The sequence below is a fragment of the Cervus canadensis genome, chromosome 7, assembly GCF_019320065.1.
Source record: "Cervus canadensis isolate Bull #8, Minnesota chromosome 7, ASM1932006v1, whole genome shotgun sequence".
Taxonomy (NCBI): Eukaryota; Metazoa; Chordata; class Mammalia; order Artiodactyla; family Cervidae; genus Cervus; species Cervus canadensis.
In genome coordinates, this window is record NC_057392.1 from 74,085,931 (window position 1) to 74,095,058 (window position 9,128).

Here is a 9,128-nt window from a genome sequence, read left to right on the forward strand (position 1 = left end):
GATATCTGACTCTAAGTGAGTGACCACACCATCGTGGTTATCCAGGTCATTAAGACCTTTTTTGTATAATTCTGTGTATTCTTGCCACTTCTTAATCTCTTCTACTTCTGTTAGGTCCATACTGTTTCTGTCCTTTATTGTGCCCATCTCTGCATATGATCCCTTGGTATCTCCAATTTTCTTGAAGAGATCTCTGGTCTTACACATTCTATTGTTTTCCTATATGTCTTTGCATTGTTCATTTAAGAAGGTTCTTTTTTCAGCTGTTTGTAAGACCTCCTCACACAACCTCTTTGCCTTCTTGCATTTCTTTTTCTTCAGGATGCTTTTGGTCACCGCCTTCTGTACAGCATGACGAACCTCTGTCCATAGTTCTTCAAGCACTCTGTCTACCAGCTCTAATCCCTTGAATCTATGCATCTTCTCCACTGTATAATCTTAAGGAGTTTGCTTTAGGTCATACCTGAATGGCATAAATCTGGAATATTAAAATTATATGCGAAGAGAAGTGAAACTAGCTTCTTCCATAGTAAGTGAGGGGAGACAGTTGGACCTCTGTGGAACAGAATTTGGGTATCATTGACTATAGACAAAAATTATTCTGCATTGTATCCATTATTTACAAAGCATGGAGTTAATAGCTCCCATCAAATTGAAATTAGATAAGACAGGAAGGTGTGTTCTAGATAAAGGCCAGGCAACCTCCTGACCTTTGGTCAAATTTGCCCCACAGTTAATTTTGATAGGGCCTGTAGGTAAGAATGCTTTTTACATTTTTAAAGGGTGGTAAAAACAAACCAAAAACCAAGCAACAGCAACAAAGAAGAACATGCTACAGATGTGGCCCTTATAGAAGTAGGTTGTTGATCCAACTTGTTGACATTTGTTCTGTTGCAGAGGCCAGCAAAACATGCCAGCCGTCCAGATGGTTGCATGAGTTTTTAAGTTAGGTTTTATTGAAACATAGACATACACACACATGCATTTTTAAAAATGTACTCTCTATGGCTGTCTTAGTACTACAGTGGCAGAATTGAAGTTATAACAGAGCAAAGTCAGCACATTGACTGTGTGATCCTTGTTAAGAAAAGTTTGGCTGTACCTCCTTAGACAATACATGGTTCTCCAATAAAACACAGAGTTATTCCTCCTGGGAAGATCTTTTGCTTTTCCTGTTTCTATTTTTTTCTTCTCTTTTACTTGGTTTACCCCATATTTTCTTCCTGTCACCCATAATTCTTTTTCATATATTTCCTCCTCTTTAACTCTTTCTTTCTCCATTAAATAGCTATAATGTGGAACTGAAATATAAAATTTTAAAAGTAATTTATGAAATGAATTTTTAGATTCCTTATTAAATCTAAAGCAAGAAGAGATCTTTTTCTCACCACATCTAATGCCCTAAGAGTCTAAAGTTAAGTGGAAGTTAACTTTTCATTGTGATGTATACCTATGTCTATGGGTCAGCGATCCTTAAAGAAAAGGATCTCTTACTTGAGAAACAAGAATCGGGGGGTCCAGTTAGTTGCCTTCCTTTTTCCAGGCAAAACAAGGAACACTTACTGATGTGTCAGTGAGAAAGTGACTTAATAACCTCTTTTTTGAATGGCTCTTTACTCCCACTGGTATGCACACAAAGCAGTGTGAAGTGGAGATTGACTAATGATGGTATAATGTCTGCATTTTAAAATATAAATATATAAATATAATATAGATTATATCATAAATATACAGTGTAATGTCAGCATTTTTAAAACCACTATTCCCAAGCAGCGAAGAGATTTACAAGGAAAATTTTCTGTCCCTGAATCCTTTGCTGATTCTTTTTTGTTTCCTTAATCCCTTCTAGATCTCCTTTATTTTATCACTTTACTTCTGTTGATGTCTTAAGTGTCATTTTTTCAAACTATCACCCTTGATCTTCTCCTATTTGTGCATTCTATGTCTGAAAACTCACATTTACTCTTATTTTAACCACCAGCTAATGATTCCCAGTCTGTATCTTTAACTGAGAAGCATAACTAAGGGAAACAGTGAAAGATATTATTTTCTTGGACTCCAAAAATCACTGCAGACAGTGACTGCAGCCATGAAATTAAAAAACACTTGCTTCCTGGAAGAAAAGCTGTGACAAATCTAGACAGCATATTAAAGAGCAAAGACATCACTTTGCAGACAAAGGTCCATCCATGTACAGATGTGAGAGTTGAACCATAAAGAAGACTGAGCACCAAAGAGTTGATGCTTTCAAACTGTGGTGTTGGAGAAGACTCTTGAGTCCCTTGGACTGCAGGGAGATCCAACCAGTCCATCCTAGAGGAGATCAGTTCTGAACATTCATTGAAAGTACTCGTGCTGTTGCTGAAGCTCCAATACCTTGGCCACTTGAAGTGAAGTGCGGATTCATTAGAAAACATCCTTATGCTGGGAAAGATTGAAGGCAAGAGGAGAAGGGGATGACAGAGGATGAGGTGATTGGATGGCATCACCAACTCAACGGACATGAATTTGAGCAAACTCTGAGAGATGGTGAATGACAGGGATTCCAGGCATGCTGCAGTCCATGGGATCGCAAATATCTGGAAACAACTGAGGGACTGAACAACAGCAAAAACAATAGATGTTACATGTATATATGCATAATACATATATTAAATGGTCATCTCTAGCTCATTGTTATCGGGTTGAGCTCAATACATCCCATAAAATTTTGTTTATGCATTCTTCCTCATCAACATTAACTTAAGAAACAACCCAAACTCATTTACCCACATTTTCAATTAATCTTAATTTTTTTTTTATTGCAAGGAGACATCTGCAACTTACATTGGAATACATTGAAAAAGGAACAACAGGTGAATGTATTGAGAGATGGATAGATGAATAGGTATGTGATAAAGAAGGTATAATGAAATGTTAATTGTAGAATTAGGTGATGGGTATATGAGAAGTGAAAGGCAAGGCAGAAAGGGAAAGATATACCCAACCCAATGCAGAGTTCCAGAGAATAACAAGGAGAGATAGGAAGGCTTGCTTAAATGAACAAAGCAAAGAAATAGAGGGAAAAAAAACAGAATGGAAAGACTAGAGATCTCTTCAAGAAAATTGGAGAGATCAAGGGGACATTTCATGCAATGGTAGGCACAATAAAGGACAGAAATGGTAAGGACATAACAGAAGCAGAAAAGATTAAGAAAAGGCAGCAAGAATACACAGAAGAACTATACAAGAAAAGTCATAACATGTCAACAACTTTGAAAAACTCAGCAGTGACCACAGGACTGGAAAACGTCAGTTTTCATTCCAATCTCAAAGAAAGGCAATGCCAAAGAATGTTCAAATTACGGTACAATTGCACTCATTTCACATATCTGCAAGCTAATGCTCAAAATCCTTCCAACTAGGCTTTACCAGTGTGTAAACTGAGAACTTTCAGATGTACAATCTGATTTTATAAAAGGTGGAGGAACCAGAAATCAAATTGCCAGCATTCACTGGGTCATGGAGAAAGCAAGAGAGTTCCAGAAAAACATCTACTTCTGCTTCATTGACTATGCTAAAGCCTTTGACTGTGTGGATCACAACAAACTGTAGAAAATTCATGAAGAGATGGGAGTACCTGACCACCTTACCTATCTCCTGAAAAACCTGTATGCGATTCAAGAAACAACAGTTAGAACTTAACATGGGACAATAGACTGGCTTAAGATTCAGAAACGAGTATTACAAGGCTCTATATTGTCACTCTGCTTATTTAACATTTGCAGAGCACATCATGTGAAATATCAGACTGGATGAATCACAAGCTGGCATCAAGATTGCCAGGAGAAATATCAGCAGCCTCAGACATGCAGATGTACTACTCTGAAGGCAGAAAGAGAAGAGGAACCAAAAAGCCTCTTAATGAAGGTGAAACAAGATAGGGTGAAAAAACTGCCTTGAAACTCAACATTAAAAACAACTAAGGTCTTGGCATCCAGTTCCATCACTTCATGACATGGCAGCTAGGAGGGGAAAAAGTGGAAGCAGTGACAGATATTTTACCCCCTTGGGCTCCAAAATCACTGTAGATGGTGACTGCAGCCATGAAATTAAAAAATGCTTGCTCCTTGAAAGAAAAGCTGTGACAAACCTAGACAGCGTATTCAAAAGCAGAGACATCATTTTACAGACAAAGTTGTGTATAGTCAAAGCTATGGTTTTCCAGTAGTCATGTAGAGATGTGAGAGTTAGACTATAAAGACCCAGCTGAGCATCCAAGGAAGAATCGATGCTTTCAGACTGTGGTGCTGGAGAAGACTCTTGAGAGTCCCTTGGACTGCAAGGAATTCAAATCAGTCAATCCTAAAAGAAATCAACCCTGAATATTCATTTTAAAGATTGATGCTGAAGCTGAAGTTCTAATACTTTGGCCACCTGTTGGGAAGAGCTGCCTTATTGGAAAATACCCTGATGCTGGGAAAGATGGAAGGCAGAAGAAGAGGGCAGCAGAGGATAAGATGGCTGAATAGCATTGCTAACTCAATGGGCATGAATCTGAGCAAACTCCAGGAGATAATGGAGGACAGAAGAGCCTGGCATGCTAAGTCCATGGGGTCACAAAGAGTCAAATAGGACTTAGCTACTGAACAACAACAAATACGGGTATTCACTATAAGATACTAAACATTTTGTAAGGTTTATTATTATTATTATTATTGAATCTGTTAGAAAAAAAGTATTTCAATTTGCCCCCAAGATGTCTTTAGTTTCCACCACTGCTTTACCTTAGACCCTCATCTCTTACTTAAACTATCATGTTTCCTAAGGAAAGTCCCCTAAAATGCTGCTTCTCAAAGAGTGGTTCACAGAACAGTAATCAGCCAGCACACCACCTGGGAGCTTGTAGTAAATGCAGGTCTCTCCAGGCACATTAAATCAGAATTCACAGTTAGGAAGATCCCCAAGTAATTTGTATAAACTTTGAAGGGTTGAGAAGCTCAGCTGTATATGATAACTTTAGCCTCCATCACTCCGTTGCCTGAAACTCTTCAGTGGGTTTCATTGTATACAGTGTGATATCTGAGAACTTCAGAGTGGTTGCCTATTTAGAACATTTCAAATATTAATATTTCCAAGGCACAAGTGTCATGTCTCATTCTAATTGCCATTTCTCTAACCCTCTCCACATACCTTAACACAACCTAATACTGTCCTCTTTGTCCTTCAAGATAATTTAGCCCACATTGTTTTCTTATTACTTTGGCAATATCTTTATAGTACCCCTATATTTTAACTTTTTTCAGATAAGAAGATATCTGTTACTTTTCCCAATAAGCTATGAACCTCAAAAAAATAGAAAATGTATCTTATTCATGATTACATTTCCAAGTATTAGCACACTTCGTGTTGTGGATGTGAGTTATTTAAAAATGCTTATTGAACTTAACCCAGAAGGAGGTGACTATTCCTGAAGGTGTGGAAAGCTGGTTCAGAAAGAGAGTGCTGAAAGGTGAGTAAGCAAACCAAATTTTACTACAGCTCCATTCATTTAACTATATTTACCTATCTATATCTACTTTCCAGATCCTGAATTTATTCATAATAAAATAGCTATTTCATTAAATGTGTATATACTGAATTCAAATGAAAAAGCCATATAAATTTGGTCACCATATATTTACTGAATCTATTAGTACAAGGTTAGTCTTAGTAAGATGTAATATTGCTTTTGTTGTACTTAAAGAGATCTCCTAAATGCTTGTTTTCCAAAAGTTATAGCAATCATATTTATCAGTTTTCATGAATAATAGATGAAAATACAATGTCATATTTATCAACAAAGGCAACGAAATGTTACTTAGATATTCATTAGGCAATCAGTCACCCATCAACAAAACATAATTCAAATCTCATTTTGACTTTTGCCTGTGAGACTATTACAACCAAATAGAAAATTAAGTATTTTGTGTATATACCTTTGTAGTAGGGTAAATCAGAGCTTTAAGAGAAAAAAAAAGAGAGACTAATAATTCTTATCATGGACCATAAAAAAAGTTCTTGCAACTTAAACCCTAATTCCATTCACCCTCCAATAAAAAGAAATTTTAATCTTATTAGAATAATAAAATATATTTTTTTAAAAAGTAAAGTATGTTGGCAGAATTCATCTAATTTTGAAATAATATTTTAGATGCCAATCACAAGAACTAAGTAAGCTATTTATTATTTTATACAGAACTAATAACCTGAGAAATGGAAATTCTTTTCCAACCTCCTTCCTTCCACAATGTTTATTGAGTGGTTGCATTGAGCAAAACATTGTGCTATGCTAGGTTCCATGGATACAAAGATAAAGCATTCCTTTATTCATTCCAGAAATATTCAGCACCTTCTACATGCCAGACACTGTCCTAAGCCTTGACGATACAGCAGTGAATGGACAGAGACCTGTGCTTTTGGAGTTTATATTCTAGTGGGTGAGACAGACAAGTAAACAAATGGGTAAGGAGTACAATTACAGATAGGTGATCTGAAAAGTACAAGACGGGGTAATGGCATCATAAGGTCGGGGAGCAGGAGAGGATGCTATTTTAGGTACAATAGCCGGGAAAGACCATTCTGAGAAGACAATATCTGAACAGAGAACTGAAAGAACTGGAAAAGTGAGCAATTTGAAGAATGGGACAGGAGGGGTATTCCAGGCAGAGGGAGCAGCAGATATAGAGACTCTAAGATGAGATTGAACTTGGGGTGTTTTCAGCAAAGAGAAAGGTGAAGCTGCTGGAACTCAGGGACCCAGGTAGAGGGTGGTAGAACATAAGGTCAGGAGGGGAGACGTGATCTGGGGATCATTTGATGAGTCTGGATTTTATTTAAAATATGCTGGGAAGCCACTCAAGAGATTTAAGCAGGGAAAGTTTGTGAAATGATTATCTTTTTAGAAAGATCAGCTACCATGTGGAGAAATAATCACAGAGAAACAAATGGAAGCAAAGCTTGGGTTAAGAGGCCATTACAGCAGTTCAGGAAATAAACAGAAGTGTCTTAGGTGTCTTAAATCTCTCTCCAAAGGTAGATGTGCATGCATGTGTTCTCAGTCACTTCAGATGTGTCCAACTTTTCGCAACCCCATGGGCTGTAGCCCACCAGGCTCCTCTGTCCATGGGATTCTCCAGGGTGAGTTGTCGCACCCTCCTCCAGGGGATCTTCCCAACCCGGGGATCAAACTGGCGTCTCCTACCTTGCAGGAAGATTTTTTACCACTGAGCCACCAGGGAAGTCCCCATAGGTAGATAGAAGTGATTAAATTGGAGATATACTATAAAGGTAAAGCTGATAGGCATTGTGCTTGATTTAGATTTAAGGGCATTGGAGGAGAGTAATAATAATAGTAATAATAAAGACTCCTGTGTTTAAATGATAAAGCAAATAATGAATAGTGAGCTAAGATGGTAAGAGGAGGCAGAAGTCTGTGGAGAAATTGAGATGATATAAGAGGCTTCCTTCCCTTGTGGCTCGGTTGGTAAAGAATTTGCCTGTAGCGCGGGAGACCTGGGTTCCATCCCTGGGTTGGGGAGATCCCCTGGAGGAAAGAAAGGCTACCCAGTCCAGTATTCTGGCCTGGAGAATTCCACGGACTATATAGTCCGTGGGGTTGCAAAGAGTCGGACACAACCGAGCGACTTTCACCCTCACCCTAGACATCAAAGTGGAAAGGCGAAGTAGGCAGTTTGATATGTACAATTGGAGCTCAGAGGACAGGTCAGGGTTGGTAGAACAAATTAGGGAGCAATCCCCACATAGATGACATTTGAAGCCTAGGGGCTGGATGACATCACCTAAGGAAGAAATCAATGAAAGAAGAGGCTTAGCTCTGACTCAAGTCATAATATTTAGAGCCAATGAGGAAGATTGAGAAGGTGCAGCCAATGATAGAGGAGGAGACCCAGGAAGCAGATCAGGCTTCTTGGGTGTGTGACCCATGCAGCACACAGCGCGTTGCACTCAGAAGGGCCCCATACTTGGTTGCTCAGCTGCCACCAATTCTTACTTATCTTTGAACTCATGTTTCGTAGGTGAAGTTTGATGGGACAATGGAGTGTGCAAGTGAGGAGAGAAGATACACACATTATGTATATTGGCCATTCCTTGACACCCCCATCCACATTTCTGATGCTTCATGAGCACAGAGTTCGAGGGGACCCATGCTGCTTGGGTGCTCAGTGAGACTCAAATCAAGGACAGGTAAGCGGACTACACCTCCAACAGAGCAAGCGGTGGTTCTGGGGCTGACAGCGTCTAGAGGAGGTACCTTCTGTTCAAACCAAAAGTTGCTTTTGGAGCAGAAGAAGGCAGTGGTGACCTAAAAAGCATGAACCGCCAAAGAACCCTATCCTGTCCTTTCTTGCTTATGTTACTGTTAACATTTGATCGGGTCTTGCAGCTCATCGCTTACAATATCAATTATTTTCTCACAAATGGTAGAAAGGAAAGGCTGAGGTAGACTCGGTGTTCCCTGAAAACCATCTCTGCAGATTCTGCTGGGCCATGAAAGTTTTAAAGGAAAGGAAGGAAGTAATCAGTTAATCATTGAGATGGGGATCAGGGTCATCACCATTCCCCACTTTTGCAGACTTGTGCGGGCTTATCACTCCTCGAGACATTCCTCTAGAAGTTATCTTGTTCACAGGGTTCGGTCACACAATTTGTTAGGAATATTACTGAAAGGGAAGCTAGGGAAGAGATCTAGTCATTTCTTCATTACTTATTCTTCATTTCTACTTCTTTGATCTACAAAAAGAACCAACAGTTTAGGCAAGGCATTGTGTGATTAAGAAATTTGAAAGGTGTGCTAGAGCCAGAGATGAGTAGAGAAAATGGTGGTGCTTGGTTTAAAAGTTAGTTACAGTATAGCTTTGTTAAAGGGACAAGAAAAGGGGCCTCCTGCTGAGGACTGTCTACTGCAAAGAGCTGCTTACATTACTTCTCTGCGTTAGCCAACCATTTACACTGGAAAGGGTAATGTAGAAGGAGCGGGAAAGACAGAATCCACACAGCCTTTTCCTTTCAGTCCTCCTTTTCTCATCTGTTAGCCAAAGTAGAGAGTATTGATAGAATGAATGTACCACAAGAAGTGAAATAAAAAT